Source organism: Mustela erminea, chromosome 2, assembly GCF_009829155.1.
Source record: "Mustela erminea isolate mMusErm1 chromosome 2, mMusErm1.Pri, whole genome shotgun sequence".
Taxonomy (NCBI): Eukaryota; Metazoa; Chordata; class Mammalia; order Carnivora; family Mustelidae; genus Mustela; species Mustela erminea.
The window spans coordinates 75,170,354-75,190,716 of NC_045615.1; the positions used below are offsets into that span (position 1 = coordinate 75,170,354).

General features: G+C 39.7%; 1 protein-coding gene and 1 long non-coding RNA gene across 4 annotated transcripts in view; one reads left to right on the forward strand and one right to left on the reverse strand.

Annotated features, from left to right (window-relative positions):
* The window catches only part of SYNPO2 (synaptopodin 2), a 177,902-nt gene that overhangs the window by 111,866 nt on the left and 45,673 nt on the right, over positions 1 to 20,363 (forward strand). The gene's annotated exons all lie outside the window — the stretch shown is intronic.
* LOC116584644 lies at positions 394 to 15,279 on the reverse strand. Its single transcript, XR_004283271.1, has 3 exons — positions 15,074 to 15,279; positions 887 to 1,189; positions 394 to 423 (listed from the first exon to the last, which is right to left on the reverse strand). It is a non-coding gene; the product is annotated as an uncharacterized LOC116584644 (long non-coding RNA).

Genomic DNA, 20,363 nt, shown 5'->3' on the forward strand with positions numbered 1-20,363 from the left:
AAGAATCTGGAGAACTTCATCGCGGCTGCACTTGAGGCTGGAGGAAGGAGGGGAGGGTGGGGAAGGGGGGGCAGGAGACGGAGTGAGGAAGGCAGATGAGGTGATCGTGCAAGATCTCTCCTGTGTGATGTGAATATGTCTAGGTCTAGTTCTGTTCATAATCAAGAACTGCATAGATTTGTACAAGGGAGTGTGTGGATGTAGGACTTGACTGTGGAGAATGGATCTATTTATTTATTTTTAAAAAATTTTATTTATTTATTTGTCAGAGAGAGACATAGCACAAGCACAGGGAGAAGCAGGCAGAGGAGAAGCAGGCTCCCAGCTGAGCAAAGAGCCCGGTGCAGGACTTGATCCCAGGACCCCGGAATCATAACCTGTGTCAAAGGCAGTCTCTTAACCAACTGAGTCACCCGGGCGTCCCTGGAGAATGAATTCAAAATGAAAAGATTTTAAAGGTGGCCGTCAAATGGCAGGCTGCCAAAACAGTCCGGGGAAGGACTGAAGTAAGGCAGTGGTGGGGAGGACCAGATTCAAGAGATGATCTGCGGTAGAAGCAACAGGATATGATAAGATGTGGAGTTGAGGACATGGAAGAGTTGGGGTAACAGTGAGGCTTCCAGCTTGGGAGGCACACTTTCCATTAGCCAGTGTCACATATAACATACAGCTTCTGGAAAACTCCCTTGCATGTTCATTAGAGTGAAAAGGGCAAAAAATACCTTACTATTACTACAAAATCGTCTTCACTTCACAGACCCTCCCTCCGAAAGGGTATCAGGGACCTCCAAGGGTCCTTGAACCATACTTTGAGACTTGCTGTTCTAGGCAGTTATCTGGGACCCCCCCCTTCCCCAACCCTCACCTCTCTTTATGAACTGCTCACCTTCAGCAACCTCATAAATGCACGTGACCTGCAGTTATTTTCTCTCTGGCTTGCTCTGGCCTTTAGGTTTGGAACTCCTATACTGGAGCAGCAGCCCTGGCCTAAACTTCCAAGCCTGTCGTGAAGCCCTCCCATTGATGGTGCTTCTTAACCATCTTCCAAGTTTTGGATCCTTACTCCTCTGCATGGCTTCAACTTGTCTTGCTGCTCAGACATCTTCTGTTGTTGAGAAGGATGTCTCATTCCAACCAGAGATAGGTTCACCTTCCAGACAGAGATAGGTTCACCTTCTTAAGAAGACCACTGAAAGCAGAGGAGAGCTGAGAGTTAGCGGGAAGCCCGCATTAATCCTTGAATAGGAAAGCAACATGAGAGAAATATTTATTAATCTATTTGACACTGATTTACAAAATTCATTAAAGAAGGAAGAGACTAAAAGCAGAAAGCCAGATGTGTAGTGTGTGTGTGTGTGTGTGTGTGTGTGTGTGTGTGTGTGCGCTTTTTTAAAGAAAAAAGCCTTTACCATGTGGAACTGAAACAGCAAAGCTGATAGTATGTGGGATTGGCCATTGTAGAGAAATCCAGTTTTAGAGAATTGACATTTATTTGGAAACCTTTGCCTTCAGAAAAATTTACCTTGTTTTATGACCTTTTCTTGATTTAGTTTGGTTTAAAATTCAGAGGAAAAAAACCTATTCCATCGGATCAAATTGTCAAGTGCAGCTTGTTAACATGTCTGCATGAATTTCAAAGGTCTTTTAATAATTCAACACTCAATTCATGGGTCCATCCTCTTACCAAATGCTTCTGTATGAGCCAACAACCTCCCTCCCTCCTTCATTTTGCTCTATCAGCATGATTCTCTTAGCATACAAAATTCTTAGTCTACAGACTCTCATGACATAGGTTTTCCCTTGCATAACCTACAGCTTAGTAAGGTGTTTCTAGAAGTCTGTTTGAGAACCTGTTTAACTACTCCTGGGTCTTTTCTCCCTCCCCACACTTTTCTTCTCAATATATATAACATGATTTTTGCTTTCAATATATTATTTTGAATCTTCCAGATTGTAGAAGAGTCTCAAGTGAATGTTTGTTTATATTCAGATGGGTTGAAAATGTATTCCATTAACAGATTTAATCCCTGGAGTTCCAATAATGGAAGCATCGAGTGATTTAATGCTTCTCCTAGTCTTAGAACCCATCATGTTGGGCTAAAGCCTAACTGGATGATCTATATAGTCTCTTGCACTGTCCTTGAACTAATTAATAATCCCTTTATTCTTGTTGAACATTTGGTTGAACATTCTAGGAGGCCTCTGGCTCAGTCATTGCCACTATATTAGGCAACATTCTGGGGAGTAGTCTTATTTCTACTGATAATCTGCTCTCTTTCTCTGGAGCAAGGCCTTCTCAAACCACTGGGCCTGGCTGGTGATGCTTGAACTGCCCACGGGATGAGGCAGACAGCAAAAAATACACCAATTTTAGCAGAAAACACTGACATCAGCGACAGCTGGAGCACCACAAAGTCTATAAACACACTTGTTACTCATCTGCTGTCCCTGTTGGGCAAGCCAGGTATGTGGCCCACTTGAACATCTTGCAGAGGAGAGGTTTCCTAGGCACGCTTCCTGACGGAATCTGAGATGAGAAGAATCAAATGAGCTCGGCATTCCCAGCATTAAGTGGGTGATTAGCTTAGCCTTGATTTGAAAGAGGAGACCTACCACCTAAATGGAATTAAAGTGTTGAGGGAAGGAATGACAATTGGACTGGATGGCTCAATGGAATTCTTGTTGATTCAACCTATGGACTGGGGGCTTAGAAGAGTTTGAGTGGTAGCTGGCTGCTGAGGTCTTCTTGAAGGCTCTTTAAGAGGTTCTGCACCTAGCATCCCTTCACCTAGAAAAAGGCAGAGTATTTTATGAAAGGCAAAGCTAATTACAATGCAAATTTAGATCACATGACCATAAGCTTGGCAGGAAATGGTATGTAATTAACATTAACATGTTGGAAGTCTAAAGTTACAAATGCCAGGGATCGCAGAGCAAGATGTCCTCTGTTTATGGTTTTTGGTTATTTATTTTATTTAATTTGTCTTTTGTTTTCGTATCCAAATGCCTGCCCATACAAGAATGAGATTATCCGTGGGGAAAATGTGATAACCCTAGACCTTATGATTAAATTTTCTTGGACTTTAACCAAATAACCGTAGATCTCTGTTTGATAAAAATTTTTATTTGCTTTTTTAATCACTAATTAATAAAAGTGCACACAAACAAATGTGCTCTCATGATGTATTCAGTCTGTTCTTGCAGACTCCTCGAAGGTAAGGACAAGGTTTTACTTCCAGCACAATTCTCCACAGTGTCCAAGGGCCATGAACGCTCAGAGCTGCTGTCTCAGGGTCTAAATGCCCATCATTATTTTAGCTTTTATGAAGAATGACCCCCACCTATAGCTCTCATCTGTGAAGTTCTTTAAATAAATATCTTTGTAATGAGCCAAAGCCATTTCTTCAGAAGACAAAACTTAGACCAGTTAGTGTCTTAGGTATTTGAAGAGAAATATATAGCCCAATTTGGAGTTCTATATTGAGTTCCAAGCCCAGCAATAATCACAGCAGCTACTGTTCAATATTTGTTGTGTACCTACTACTCTGATGAACATTTTATATACATCACGTGGGACAGTCAGTCATTCCTCTCAACAACCATGGTTATGACAGGCATCTGATTCCCATTTTATAGATGAGAAAACTAAAGTTCAGTGATTAACCTGCTCAAAGTCACACAATTAGTAAGTGAAGGAGGAGTTATTTGGACATAGGTTTGTGTGATTCCAGAGGCCCTGCTTTTGAGGGGCAGTACAATGTGTGGTTGGAAGCTTTGCCTCTAAGGCCGGACTGGGTTTCAGTCTTCACTCTGCCATGAGACCTGGGCCAAAGGACTGATTTTCTTCTCATTTGTTAACATGGGGGTTAGTAGTAAAAGCCATCTTGTAGTGTTTTGAGGATTAAATGTGTTCATATACAAACAACAGAACAGACCTTGACACGTAGAAGCATTATATAGTATATGCTGTTCACATCTAGTGTGTGCATTATTGTACCCCCAAGTCATGGCGGCCCCACACGCCTCAAATTCAGCATGTCCCAAACACCACATTCATTCTCTTATTTCCCCTAGACTCGCTTCCCTGGTTTGGCTGAGCAACTGTCATCTGCAGGTTTCCTGAGCTAGAAAACTTTATATTCAACTAGTATATCGTTATGGATATAAATCAGTTCCTAATTTCTGTCAAATTCATCTTGTAAATCCTTTATAAACATATCCCATCCTTCCCATTTCTGCATGAATCACTGTCTCATCATTTATTGTCTGGACCTTTGCTGTCCAGTATGGTAGCCACCAGCCACGTGTGGCTATTTAACACTTGCATTGTGGCTAATTTGAATTGAGATGCATTGTAAGTATAAAATACACAAGAGGATTTAAAGACTTAGAACCAAAAAATTAATGTAACCTATTTCATTAATGACTTTTTTTATTGCTTGCATGTGGAAAGAAAAACAATTTGGATATTTTGGAATACACACACACACACACACACACACACAGATTTTATTTATTTGAGAGAGAGCATGAATGAGCACAAGCAGTGGCGGGGGTGGGAGGCATTGTCAGAGGGAGAAAGAGAAGCCCAATGTGGATCTTGATGCCAGAACCCTGGGATCATGACCTACGCTGAAGGCAGATGTTTAACCAACTGAGCCACCCAGGTGTATCAAATATATATATTTAAATTAATTTTTCTTGTTTATTTTTATGTTTTTACACGGCTACTAGAAAATTTAAAATTATACATGTGGCTTATATTTGTTGTTCCTATTATATTTGTATTGACTAGTGCCATTCTAGATGTTTCCAAATGCTTTCTTTCATTATCTTTCTATCTATGTATCTAGTCATCTATGTAGCTAACCCTACTTTTTTCTGTCTTACCTTTCTCTATTCCCTTGTTCATAGTAATATTAAATACATCTTCCTGAACACAAATCTGGTCCAGTCTCTTTTTATTTTTAACTTTTTAATTTTTTTTATAAACATATAATGTATTATTAGCCCCAGGGGTACAGGTCTGTGAATCGCCAGGTTTACACACTTCACAGCACTCACCATAGCACATACCCTCCCTGGTCCAGTCTCTTTTTGTAATTAAAAGCCTCTGCTAGCTTCAGTGGTCACCTACAATGGAAAGTCCAAACTGCATCTGGGGCACACCCCAACTTATTATCCTCTCTCCACCTGGCCAGCCTCATATCTTGCATGACTCTCTTCCTTGTACTTCACATTTTGGCAGTTCTGAACTGTATTTTGGTTCCCAGGTCATTTCACAACTCTTTGCCTTTTGCACATGTTTCCCCTTTGTTGTGAATACTCTTCTTTCTGGTTTTCTTGATGAAGTTTTATTTATTTTCCAAAATCTAACTCAGACATGACCTCCTCTAGGGAGGCTTCCCAGCAAGGTTCATTGTCCCCTCTTTTGCAATACTCTTGTCCTTTATACTTTTATTACTGCCTTTCCACTTGTATAACTTATTTTTGTATCTGTCACCCCCTGCTAACCTGAGTCTATAGCGGACATGACTGTATCTTACTCATTTCTATTTTGCTTTCAAAAAGTAGTGACTGAATAAAATAAAACTAAACTAAGCTAAACTAAAATAAAACAACCTGCTCTCAAAAGGAGGGTTGCGCTTCTGTAAGATAAAAATAACACAAGGCATAAACTGTGCCTTGTGTGTGTATGAGAGAGAGGTCGATGAATATCTATTTGTGGGAAGAGAAGTCGACTAATTTTGACTGAAATTTGGAAGAAGGTATGATGAGGTAGGACAAAATTTACTGACTGACTGAGGAAAGGTCTTTCAGAGGTGGCCTTTTATAAATTTAAGATAGTCTAGGGCCTGACTCTCGGTTATGCAGCTTCTATAGCAATCTTGTCATTTTTCAGACAGTAACCCAATCTGGGGATCCTAACTCTTGCTACTGAAGACAGAGAAGACTAAGGGTAAGCTAGAATTTTGATTCCTTCCTTTAGAGAGAGGGAAAAAACACAATGACAAGAAGACCGAATACTTGCATCTTCTGGCCAGGGCCTGTCTTCCCTTAGAAACCAAATTATTATGTAAATCTGGAATTTGTGAGTGTGGAATCAGAACAGAGTATGTAAGCTGAAGGCTTCAATGGCAGGTGCCTGCCCTGCTCCCCACCACGGTTGGAAAACCCCTGATACTGGGCACGTCAGGCCCTTGGTCTGGAGACCTTCTCTTCGGGGCAGTACTTTTACAGGCACTACTTTGTCTCCTACTCTTTTCTAATTTCTAATTGTGGACAACTCATTCAGAAAGACACATTCTCTCTCTCTCTCTCTCTTTTTTTTTTTAAGATTTTATTTATTTATTTAACAGACAGAGATCACAAGTAGGCAGAGAGGCAGGCAGAGAGAGAGAGGAGGAAGAAGGCTCCCTGCTGAGCAGAGAGCCCGATGTGGGGCTCGATCCCAGAACCCCGGGATCGTGACCCGAGCCGAAGGCAGAGGCTTTAACCCACTGAGCCACCCAGGTGCCCCAACACATTCTTTCTTTTGATATAGTAATACCTTCCATTAGGCTGCTTTGCACAGTGCTCAGTCCATTTATCTAAAGTTAATTTGAAAATTCTGTTCTCATCCATTACTGTTGACCTCAGAGTTAACTCTCACATACAACCCCCTTTCTTTATTTCGAAGATGTTAGATGTCCTTGATTCCTGCCACAGTGCATTTGCTGGGGGTGGGGGAGGAGGGAGGCACTGAGGAAGAAGTGGAAAGAGGCTTCCTGGAGGAGATGTGAAGATTCAGGGCAGGGTGGGGTGGGGCATTGGTATGGAGTTCGGAAAGCCCAGAGTTCTGCATTGGGAAGTCATCTAGGACTTGGTTAATAATTGTTCTTGCTTGCTTATCACATTTTTATGAAAGTATGTATCCGTTAATTGAGGAAAATGACAAGGCCCTGAACTTGGCCCTGAATGTACATACTCACCTCACTGGCTTGGTCATATTTTAAACTTTGCGACCTTTGTGCTCTTCAAAAGTTTGAATGTGGTAGGTTGCTGACAGATGAAGCATTCACTATTTGTGCTGTAATGACTCTAAGTGGCAAAGCACATTTTAAAGGCAAAACATGTCCTTTTTGGTGAACCAAGAAAAGATAATTATTTTATCTTGTATACTTAGATATCACTCTATATATTTGGCAAATGAGAAAACCATTCATGAAAAGACTTTTAGAAATTGTAATTCTTGCTTCTTAGCATCCAGAGGACTTTAGTAAACAAAGTTTAAACAAAAAAAACAAGCTTATATATCTATTAATTGCTATCCTGTTTTGAATGTCTTGATGTGTTAGTGTCTGGTTCAGAATTTACATAGGAAAGAACTTTGGAGTAAGAGTCGGGGATCCTTGAGGTCTGCATTAGTCCTAGCTGTGTCATTGCTTATGCCACCTTGAACAGGGTTCTTAACCTCTCTGGTCTTAGTGGCTCTCTGTGTAAAAAGCAGAGGACAGGTTGTGTTCATTTCTTCAATCTCTCACAACTCTACAACTCTGGGAATTTGTGAAGTATTATTCCAATAAGTGGGTCAAAGCCCGAGATTTTAAACTTTTTCTTTCCTCCCTCCCTCCTTCCTTCTTTCCTCCCTTTCTGTCTTATAACAGAGAATGAGGAGGACATATTCTAGTTGAGATAATGGGTTCCTGAAATACCCAACGCTCACTGAAAGTGTGATCTTAGGCAAGCGACTTCACATCTCAGAGACTTAGTTTCTTCTTCTGCAAAGTGAACTTAATAACTCCTTGCCTCTGAGGGCTGTCGTGAGGATTAGAGATCGTGTGTACATAGCAAATGGTTTAGCTGTGGTTCTTGCTATTACTAATTGACCGTGTCAAATGATAAGGAGATTAAAATGAGGTTCCTGTTTTCATGAAGATACAATTTAGGAGTGCAGATATCATGTTTTCTAATAATTAAAATATAAGTTATAAAGTGCCACAGGAGAAACTCAAAGTGATTTTCAATGAGTTCATACACTGCAAATATTTCTCTCTGGAGGGCAGAGGGGGATAATGAAAGGAAGAGCCTCAGGGAGAACAGCCATTTAATATGGAATCTGAAGGGGAAATCATATTTCAAGACAGGATGAACATTCTGGGAAATACAGGATGGATTCCAAACACAGAGAATTTTCTTTTAATCTACCTCTCTCTTCAAGGTTTGCACTGTTGCCTGACATTTATAAAAGGTTTTCAAGTAGAGATGTTAAATACCAACACGTTCTGGCCCAAGAAGTTGTATTTTCTCTGGAGGATCTGGCAAAGGAAAAGTGAAAGAGCTTTGGAAATGGCTCCTTAAACAGAAAGGAATTTCAAAATATGGGTCTATTTGGGGAAAAAGCAAGACTCTTTTTAATAAGCAAATGGAAATGAACTGGCTGCAGGTCACAGGAGAGCTGTCAGTTATCACTCCATCAATCTTTCCTCCCAGGTAGCAATGTTTGGTGACTTAATGAGGTGATAAGGAGCAAGAAACTGACACATGCAGAGCCGGAGTCAGAAGAAGGGGATATCAGAGAAGGTCATTCCCATTTGAACGTTTCTTTGCTTTTAATGTTAAAGAACTTGCTAATAGGTGAGAACCCCAGTGTTAGTGTTAATACTGAGTTTTCTCCCTCCTTTGCCATGTTCAAGGAGAGGAAGACTTCTTGATGACTGCCATCTAAGTAGGAGACTGCAGAAGACACACATACATAGAAATACACACACACACACACACACACACACACACGTAATGCAACACCCAGGGATCACCACCCTGGATTAATAAAATAGCACAAGCTCATAGTTGTTCACATTACACAAGGTTCCCTTCTCGGCACTGTGGTGTGGTGCCGAAATGCTCTTTAAAAATTTGTGCTGCTGCCTTCATACCATGGCCATATTTTGGAGCCTATGACTTCATCATGTTCTGAGTTGCCAGGGCTGGATTCCAGGAGAAAGGGGAAGGGAGGTAGGCAGGAGGGACAGGAAGCAAAATAGGCAGGTTGAACAAATTAAACATTTAATTCCACTTTTTAGAATTCAGTTTTATCATTTGCACAGAAGGTCTGTGTATTGTGCTTTCTTCTTCCTTCTACCCCTCCCTCCTTCCTTTTTTTTTTTTTAACCTTTGACTGTTTTCCTTATTTTCAAATTACACACTTATTTGTATCCTCACTCCTTTCCTCCCTTCTTCTCTTCCTCCCTCCCTCCTTTCTTTCTTTCTTTCCCTTGTAAGTGTTACCCATTGGCTGACCAAAATGGAAGCTGAAGCTATAGTTCTGCCATGTCTCCCTACTCCAACCCCAAGCTCACAGAATTCCCCTTGGCCCCTACTCCACCCTTCCAGTATAATTATATCATATTTTGTCTGGATCACTATGCAATGCTTAGATTATAAAGCTAAGCTCTAAAATGTGATTACTTTTTCTTTTCTTACACAAATGTTTCTCTCCTTAGAATTAACAGCTGACTTTCCTTTTTAGTGTTCTGTTTGTCCCCAAACTCTTCATCAAACAATTTACCCCCAAACTCTGTCCATCTGTCTAAATAATTCTCATATTTTAAGTCACATCAGGAACTCTATCACTATCATCTGTTTGGGACGCTAGAGTCTCCTGACCTGCTCTAATCTGGACTGGTAACTCCCTTTGCAAGGTGCATGTCTGTTTCCTGGAATCTTTCTTGTATTCATCCTGGAGATTCCTCTTTTCCTCTATCTTGAGCTGATCCCTACTTCCTAGATCCCGCATCTCTTTTTTTTCTTGGTCTTCCTCATTTTTATGTCATTATTTTAAGAAAATATTCCTCATTTTAAGAAAGGGTGATGAGAGCTAAGTTTTCTGTGACCTAGACTATTGATGGCATCTTTATTCTGTCCTTACACTTAATTGATAATTTCTCTGGGAATAGCAGGTTAGCCTGGAAAAACCTTTTCAGAATTCTGACGATATTAGTCTGTGCTTCAGTGTTGCTGTTGAGAAGTCCAAAGCAATTCTAAGACAAAACAAAACAAAAACAAAAAAACACCTAAAGCAATTCTGATTCTTGATCCCTTCTGTATGTTAACTTTTCCTTCTGGAAACTTAAAAGATCTTTTTGTGAAATTCATGATGATGTGCTTTGGTTCGTATATATTTTATTCTAGCATATGGGCCCTTCAATTTTAGGTTGTTTTCTTGAATTACTTATTTGATGATTTATTTCTTTTGTCTTCTCACCTGAAATTTCTGTTATTCAGACATTGGACCATTTGTATCCATCCTTGAATTTTTTAAACTTTTCCCTTCTATTCTCATCTCTTTATCTCGATATTTAAACCTGTAGTTTCTAGGAGATTCTAGAGTATTTCCTCAACATCATCTTCTAAACTCTGTTGAGCTATTCATTTCTGCTGAGATATTTTTAACCTCTGAGAGTCTTTCTCATTCTTTTCTATATCCTTCTGCTTCATGAATTTCATGTCACTCTGAAGGTATTAGTGACAATGTCTTTTGGTGTTTTCCTCTCCCAGCAGTTTTTATGTTTGCTTTTTGCTTATTTTGGCCTTTTTTAAACAGAAAGGTTTTTTTTTGTTTGTTTGTTTTTGTTGTTTTGTTTGTTTGTTTGTTTTGGATTATAGAAGTTTTCCTTTAGATTAGTAGATAGATTTCCTTGGCTATCTGCTTACTGTAGAATGATCACACTGAGACATTTCTTGGTGAAGTCCTAACATCTCTATTTTTATTAATTAGCTAATCAGAGTCTTTCAGTGTCCTTCCAGAAGGGTATGAAGTCCAGCTGCCAGAGTTCTGGGAGCCCAGACTTGGGGGAGGGGGGTTGTCTCAGTATCCAGTAATTACTCTTTCACTTAAGACCTTCTTTTAAATATGGCGCATCCACCTTCAACTGTGCCTGGTGTCTTATAGGGATAACAGAGGACATTTGCTTGGTTGAGTGGGATTAGGAAATGGTATTGGGGGGTTCTAATGTCTTCTTAATCTTCCTGTTTTCATCCCTACCATCATCCTTACATCAAGAGGGAGCTATTCCCACAAATTCCTGAGTCTTGAGGGAGTTCTACAGAGCACATTGTGTTGCTTTTTGTTTTTTTCCCTTTCCTGACATGGGAATTTTGTAGGAACAGCTAAAAATTACCTTTGTTTTTTTATAACAGAGGAAAGTTTTAAAATGGCAAATAAGTATCTACTTTGGGGAAACAATATGGGCAAATAGCATTATTGGGAACCTCTAAACAATTGTTTTGAAATAGCATTAACACCAAGCTTGGAATGTTCAGCAACCATGACTATTATATTCTGCAAAGAGAATAGATAGTTTGATAGTAAAAAGGAAATGTATTGGCCCACAGTATGTCCATGAAGAGAAGCTAGGGTATCGTCCGAACTTTAGGCAGAGGCCCTGGGGTGCCAGAAAGGCAAAGATGTCACCTTCCCTGGCAAGAAGAAGCTGTGAGTGAGGGAAAGGGGAAGCAACAACCTACCCAGGCCACACTCACCTTGACACCATAAGCAATAAACAATACAAAACTTCTTAAAGATAAGCCTGAACCTGGCGGTGTGAAAGTTGATGTCCTAACCATTGTCCTTTTTACACTTTATAATATATGAAGACAAAAGGAGATTTTGATGAAGAACTTATTCAAGATGGAGTCAGAGTGTTCATCCAAAGGAGACACAACTAACACTCTTAGGAACAGAAGGTCTTTTACTAGAATACAAATTATCCAGTAAATTTATTTTAATAAATCAAACATCAAAGAAAATTAATGCAGGAGCGTCAAACTATATTTCTTCTAATTGCACTCTTTCCCATTTTGATACGGATTTCAAATTTTTAACACTAATTTTGGGGAACAGACAGAACATCTGGTTTATACACTTAAAGGCCAACAACATCATCTCATACTTTTGCTTTTGTTTCAAGGAATATTAACATGTCAAATGTAAATGTGCTAATAAAAGAATCTGTGAGATATAGAACCAGGCACAAGAAACCATTCTTTACACACTTGAAAATGACAAGCAAATTGAGTCTGTCAACTATAATTATAGTCCATGAAACATTTGTAAGACACCATTATTAGAGAGAACAGGGAAGGGGTTGGGGAGGGACGAACAAATAAATGAAACAACGTTACATATTTGTTGGTGGATTACAACACTTCTTATAGGGTTAGCTGCCCCTCTCACTATGGGTCCTGGTAATTATCTGTGGTTATCACGGCATGTCAGAAAACTAGCCTTTTAAGAGGGAGATCCAGTTGCCAAGTTCTTCCTAGTCTCCGGGGCTAACCTGGAGACAAGTCTAGACACATGTGTCCACATGCTGCTGGACACATTCAGTAGTTGGTAGATGAATGTTTGCCCTCAGGAGTGAGGTGAAATGAGCTGTGGAAACTTGCAAGCACATTGGTCTAATTTTCACTGGCTTTTTATTTCTGTGTAAAGCAAACTCTGAATGAAAGAAATCATGTCTTAGCAAATATAAATGAGATTAAACAGTGATGGAGATTATGTTGTGGTATTGTGAATGATGGGTACCAACCCATTCATTTGAAAAAAATTTGAAAAGATTTGATGTTTTCTTTGAAATCCAAATTGTTTCATAGGAAGAGGAGAAAACTCAGTATTTCATAAAATTTCTTTTATAATTTGTAAATTAGGAAAGTCTTTGTCTCAAAAAACTTGTACAGTTTATTTTTTCCCTTTAAATTATAATTCATATAGGCTGTTGCTTGAGTCATCTCAAATGTTTATATACCGAACTTTAATTCATTAAATTACTTTAATATATTTATCTGCCACCTGACTATTCCATTTCCTCCAAATATTATGCACAACTAATGTAATTAATGTGGAGACAGTTTTTCCTATAAAACAAGCACTTGGTAATTCAATTTCTTTGCTTCAGATTTATGTCTTAATAGAGAGGAAATTGAAATTTCCTCATATTTAGTTTTAAATGAAAATCAATCAAGAACACATGGAAATCCATCGTCTTTAGCATGTTAGATTTTGTGACCAGCTAGAGAATAAACATCATAGTTAGGGTAAGGCAAAATTTGAACTTGTTTTGTCATATTTGCATTATACATTTAGCTCAAGTATTGTCAAATGGTACTTGGAGTTTTTGTATGGCTGGAGGCTACATAAGACATTTTTGAAGAACTAGTTATTTGTCTGCATGAACTTCTTATGGATAAAATTTAGCTAATGATGCTTCCATGTAAGCAGTCTTTAGCAGCACTCTGGTTCACATTATATTTACTACTTCTAATCCAGACAGTCTTGCTTTGGAACATCTTTGTTTTCAGAATAGTAAAAGTTGTATACTTAAAAGAATATGCCAAAAAATCTCATAATCATCATCACAAATTCATCTTCTAGTCTCCTTGAAAAGTATCATTATTTGAAGCTTAATAGAGTTTTTTCTTAAGATTTTATTAATTTCTTTGAGAGTGAGCAAGAGAGCGAGAGAGCAAGCACGAGCGGGGGAGGAGCAGAGGGAGAGGGAGAAGCAGACTCCCCACTGAGCAGGGAGCTTGATGCAGGACTCAATCCCAGGACCCCAAGATTATGACCCGAGCTGAAGGCAGACGCTTAACCAACTGAGCCACACAGGCACCCCAAAAGCTTAATAGAGTTAATGAGATGGTCCTCAAAAGAAAGTTCCTCAGTACAGATCTGCCTATTTGTCTCTCTCTCACACACACACACACACACAACACGAAATGTTGCCTCCTCCCCACGTATTTCCCTACAGCATTTTATAGAAAATAACACCTGCTTCGGGGGCCCCCGTGAAGCCTGTTAAAAATGCAGATATACACATCCCAGACTCTGAGATTTGGTTTCCATGGAGGATAGGGAGGGAATAAAAACTGGGTTTCTGCATTTTCAAAGTCCTACCCAGAGATGTGATGTTCACCAAAGCTTACAAACACTAGTCTAGCAAGCCATCACTGGTTGATGAGCCTTCAATACAGCATGTCACCAACCCTAACATGTATATGAATCATAGATGATCTTGTTAAATGCAATTGATCCATCTGGGTTGGGAGCTGCAATTCAGTGGTTCTGACAAGTTCTGGGATGATCCCATAGCTACTGGCCTGAGAACCTCACTTTGAATCGCAAAGATGGGACTTTTATAGCCCTTTTGTAGGCAAGCTAACAGGCATTTGCTTTGAAGTACTCCAGGAGATACTATAGTATTGATTGCAGGCCAAATTGTGTTGTGAAAGGATAGTCCCTACAACAGTACTCCCTGAGTACTTGCTGTGTCCTAGGTGTTATGTCTGGGCATCTCAGATCTCCCTTGCCCCTCCTTATAAGGCTGACCATTATTTGTCCTTCAGGAAACCTTGCCTCCTCCAAGAATCCTTTGTCAGTACTGTCCTGGGTGTGCTCTCATTACGTACTCTGTTGACTTGAATGATAGCAGTTATGTGGGGCTACAGTTACCTACTAATTTATTTATCTTAGAATATAAAGGTTTTTTTTTTTTTTTTTAAAGATGTATATATTTATTTTAGAGACGGAGAGAGAGTGTCGGGAGAGGGACCAAGGGAGAGAATCTTCAGGCAGACTCCCGGCTGAGCACAGAGCCCAGGCAGGGCTTGATCCCACAACCCCTGAAACCAAGTATCAAGACGATCAACAGACTGAGCCACCCAGGCCCGGAAGGAATATAAAGCAATTGCGGTCAGTATTCTTTACTGACTTCAGAACCCAGAACACTGTCAGTCCCAGAAAAGCCAATCAGTAAATATGTAGCATAATTACCTACTTAACTAATTAACCAATCGAGGTAACAAAAACAAAGCTCCGACTCCATTTTTCTTACATAAACTCAAGAAAGACCTCTGGCTAGGTGAAGAGAGAGTTATCTGAGGGCTCTTGCTTGTCCCAGCTGGCTCTGGCCCAAGACTTCTTGGCAAGATGGCGACATTCACCTAGGCTCTCCTCAATCAGAAATAAATAGGAGAAGAATTAGTCAGTCACAGCGGGGCCATGACTGGCTCTCAAATGCATGAACAGAACACTTACGTGGACACACAGAGCATGTGGCATGACCCCGATTTCCCTTCTTGAAGTAGGGGATTTGGAAAACACTCCCCCAGCTCCGGCGCGCTCCCCCGGACCTGCCAAGGCAGACAGAGCACATCTGAGCGGCGGAGGCACCTGCCGCATTGCCTCAGCTCTGGCACCTCAGGCTGCCTCTGCTCATGTGCTTTTCTCCATAAATTGCAGCCGAGCCCATACTTAGGAAAGGTTTAGGTTTTACTGATTGCCTTGTGACTTCACCTCTTCTGGGGCCAGAGAGATGATGGCGAAATGGAGTGATTGGCAGGAGCAGCTGCAGAGTTGTTTTATGGAGTCTAGATGCGACCATTTCCTCTGTGGGGGGAAGCTCCGTCCTCCCTGATGGGCTGTATTCGATAGGACCGCTTCATTTCCCCCAGGACACCCGGAATTCCCTATTTCTCACTGGAGACCTTTGTTGTAATGTCATACCTGAAAGAGACTAGAAAGTACAAAGTACATAATAGGTTTGGGAGTGACTGTTGGCCCTAGTACTGAGGGAAATGAGACAGATATCGGAGTAAAATTTAGCTTCCTTATATTGTCATTTATTAGGCACACTTGCTGTGTGCAAGACATGCTTGGGGTTGTAAACATACAGGGATCTTTGTATTACGATCACAGTGCTCAATGAATTTCATCTAGCTGCTAGTTTGGAAACTGGATGAGGGTTATTTCCAATGCAGTTCTAGCACAGCATTGGTTATTTCCAATGCAGTGAAGCCCTTCTTCTTCCCTCTGTCTCTCCTCCCACAGACAGTAGACTTTGAATCTCTAGAACTGGGCCAAACAATGAGCTTCTTCATTTCCCTAGGTCAACAGAGTTGCCTTCAGTCAAAATTCATGGTTGGTTTCAGGTGTGCTCTCTCGGTGCAGGGTTTTCAAAAGGCATCCTTTCCTGGTTTCTGTCCGCCTTTTCCTCCCTCGGCTGTTTGCCCTTGCATTGCCTTTTATAGAATTTCCTCCTCTCCAGCTCAGAGACCCAGGATGCCGAAGATGGGTATCACATATGTCTGTCCCTTTAGATCAGTAGCTATCAAAGTGTAGTCTGCAGTCCTCTGGGGGGCTCTGAGATGCTTTTAGGGGAGCCCTGAGTTCAAATTGACTTTCATAATAACACCAAGGTTGTTGCTTGTCTTTTTCACTGTGTTGACACTTGCACCAATGATGCAAAAAGCAAAGGTGGGTGAAGCCACTTACAGCTTAGCATTCAGGGCTGTGACTCTGACCTGTACTAGGATTCATTGTATTCCTCACTGTCACCAGGTGACGAAAGAAATAAGATTCTGTTTCATATAAGGATATTCTTGATAAGGCAGTAAAAGCTTGCATTTTTTTTTAAAAGATTGTGTGTATTTATTTATTTAGAGTGTGAGTGCGGGGAGGGAAAGCAGGTGAGAGAGAATCCCAAGCAGACCCCGCGCTGAGCCCCGACATGGGGCTCAATCTCAAGACCTGAGATCATGACCTGAGCCAAAATGAAGAGTTGGACACTTGATCGACTGAGCTACCCCAGTGCCCCAAAGCTTGCATTTTATTGTCTTGAGCACACATCTTTTTAATATTCTATGTGACAAAATGAAAACACATATAAAGCACTGTGAATACTGAAGAACAATGTTTGTCCTGAGGAAGCACTTGGACAGTCCTTTCAGTTGCAAGCTTTATTAGCCATTTTTCTTCTGAACACCATTTTTACTTTAAAGAATAACTCACAGACCCACTGGGGTTAGTCAGACTGGGTATTCAGTAGGTACCTTCTAAAAAAGGAGCAAAATGAACCTGTAACTTCAAGGAGAACACTGCCAATATTTGAAGTTTCAAGGGAAAATTTCCCTTTCAAGGGAAAACTTTTCAAGGGAAAATTAAGTTTCATCTGCCACTGTGAATTTGACAGCTTCTCAATACTTAAAGATCTCTCTGATAAGAACATTGATTCTATTAAGGAGGGTGATTTTGCATATTTGTATAATGAAGTGTTGGAAGATCTGCATAACTCAGTGAAACCGTATTTTCCAAATGACAATGTGTGGTTAACAGTGAGTAAAAAGTCCATTCAAAACGCAAAATACAGCAACGGATTTTAATGTAACCAAGTATGGAAAGTTCATTGCTATGATTTTAAATTTCACATTGCAACTTTAGAAACTACAAGTTGTTGAGTTTAATGTAGTATCAAAGAAAAATACCCCAAATTATCAAAAAGCTATAAAAATACTCTTCCTTTTTCAAACTACATACGTACATACGTATACATACATGTATCTGTGTGAGGCTAGATCTTCATACACTTCAGTCAACACAACGTAATATGACTGAACAAAGAAGCACATATGAGACTTCAGCTGTCTTCTGTTAAGCTCAGATACTAAAGAGATTTACAGAAATGGAAAACATTGTCATATTCTCACTGAATTATCTGAGTGTTAAAAAGCATGGATATTTTTCATAAAAACATATTGCTTACGTTAACAGACCAGTTATTATATGTTATAATTAATTAATGAACACAATGTGTTAAGTGTCTCACTTTTTATTTCTAACATGGTAAATATCAACAGAACCCCAAGAACAAAATATTTTTAAAGTTTGCTATCATTTATTAGATTGCAAATGGGTCTTAAGACCAAAAGGTTTGAGAATTGTTGCGTTAGGTCACACACTCTTAAATACTAATGCCAGGCTAAATGAAATTCCAGTTAAACCAAAGCTCTGAAGGTGATCATTTAACCCAGGCTCTTCAAACAAGGGCACAGTCCTTGATTAACTTACCCCTGGCTTCTGAATTAGCTAGCTTTTTCTTTTTGCAGCCAGATGGCTCAGCGTGTCGTGTGGCTGGGGTGGTGGCAAGTATTCCAATTATGTGAAGACAGTATTAGCATTGTCTTTTACCCCACTTTCCTACTGAGGTGAATGTTCAGTGCCATCAGTGACTTTCTTGGATTACTATGCAAAATATTTATAAATTTGTATGGTTCACAGTTCTTTAATTAAAACCTCCTCAACAATTTTACACGATTCTTTCCAAAAGTAGAAGCACCATGATATCTTATATGTATGTATGCATGTATGTGTAATATGCGTATGTGTGTACTGCAGTTCAACAATGCATAGAATTAGTGATCTGGAGGGGATTCTTTTGTTGTCCTGAAAGGAAATCGAGTACCTGAGACCCTAAATGCCTTGTGGAATGATTTGGTTGCTTAATTAAGGTACGATCTCCTGTTTGCTACTAGAGCAAAATGATAGAATTTATACATTTTTAAAAAATCTGCACCCTTGTCACGAGGAGGACATTTTTCATGTAATGTCTGCCTTCTTTATCTGTAGTTTTATGTATGTGTAACCTGAAGAAAAAACTGCTTTATCTAGTTTAGTCAAATATAGTAAAACTGCAGAGGTTTGTAGAGCTGTGGAGAAACAGGGCATTCCCAAAAGATACATTTTCTGGATATGTGAGACATACTCAGTGTCTAAAACTAAACCATTTCAGTAAAAACACCAATACAAGAAAAGTAGTTAGGACCTCAGATTATGAACTCTAATCCGGTACCTAATGAGGTGATACCTCAGATCCAGTTAAGCCTTTAAATAGCAGATCTTTTATTTTAGCTATTTGGGATGGTACTCTCTAAAAGGTATATTTTTCTGCATCTCATCAATCTAGTAAAGGTGACTTGAACATTTTAAATGACTTGAGAGCACTATAATTAATGTCCACTCTTTTACTCAAATACAGTATTGTCCCATTGAGTCCCATTGAGCATATGAGAGTTTTTACACCTTCCTTAAATGATCCTGTATCTGGAGTCTTTTTTTTTTTTTTTTTAAAGATTTTAATGTGGTTTTTTTTGGCTTTTACCTTCTTGCTTTGACATTGTATTAACTATAGCATCTACCTCTATGCAGGAAACGTGTTTGTCTCTCTACTTCTAATTTTCTGTAAACCAAATGAAAAACCTTATTAGAAATGTATAAACTTGATGGGGTGCCTAGGTGGCTCAGTGGGTAAAGCCTCTGCTTTCAGCTCAGGTTATGATCTCAGGGTCCTGGGATTGAGGCCCGCATCGGGCTCTCTGTTCTACACGGAGCCTGCTTCCCTCTCGCTCTGCCTGCCTCTCTGCCTACTTGTGATCTCTGTCAGTCAAATAAATAAATAAAATCTTAAAAAAAAAGAAAAGAAAAGAAATGTATAAACTTGAACAAATAGAGTGAGAAAGGGCCCCAGACACTTACAGTGATGCACAGAAGTCTTAGTGAGCTTTATTTATTACTGTATTTTGACCACTTAAAAGACTGTTGAGCTTACTTATAGGTTTTTTTTTTTTTAAGATTTTATTTATTTATTTTAGAAAGAGAGAGAGCATGTATGTGCATGGTGGCGGGGAGGGCAGAGGGAGAAGCAGACTCCCCATTGAGCAAGGAGGCTGATGTGGGACTCTGTCCCAGGAACCTGGGATCATGACCTGAGCCAAAGGCAGACCCTTAACAGACCAAGCCACCCATGGGTCCCTTATAGGTTCTTTAGATGACTAACTAAATTCGTATTAGATGAGGTATTAAAGCATAATAATTATTTAGCTAATAGTAATGTGTACAGTTAAAAAAAATCCTAAAAATAAACAGATATATGAAAGTAGTGAGTTCTAGTTCTGTTGCCTTTTCTGAGTAAGTTTGCTTCTACTGATTACATATTTATCTAGTCTTAGATTTCACATAGGCTTTTAATGAATTCTTTAAAAAGTGTTTTTTAAAAATATTCTGTATAGGGGCACCTGGGTGGCTCAGTGGTTTAAGCCGTTGCCTTCAGCTCAGGTCATGATCTCAGGGTCCTGGGATTGAGTCCCGCATCGGGCTCTCTGCTCGGCAGGGAGCCTGCTTCCCTCTCACTCTCTCTGACTACTTGTGATCTCTCTCTGTCAAATAAATAAATAAAATCTTTAAAAAAAATTCTGTATAAATGCTTATAGAAGTCATGATCCTTATGGGTCAAAAGTCTTCTTGCAGTTTTTCACATTGAATCCAACAAAAAAGTAGACAGGGACATGTCCTCATAGGCTCTGGTCCATCAGTATTTTCCTGAAAGAGTTAGGATGTTTACATTCTTCGGAAGAAAAGAAGAGCAGAGAATACCATTCCATATTTGTACTTGTTGGTTTTCTAGCATCATGGTGGCTGCTCAGTAAGAGCTCACAGCGGTTACATTGCAGCCTCCTTTCTGCCTGTGAAATCACATCGGTATGCAGATTCTGAA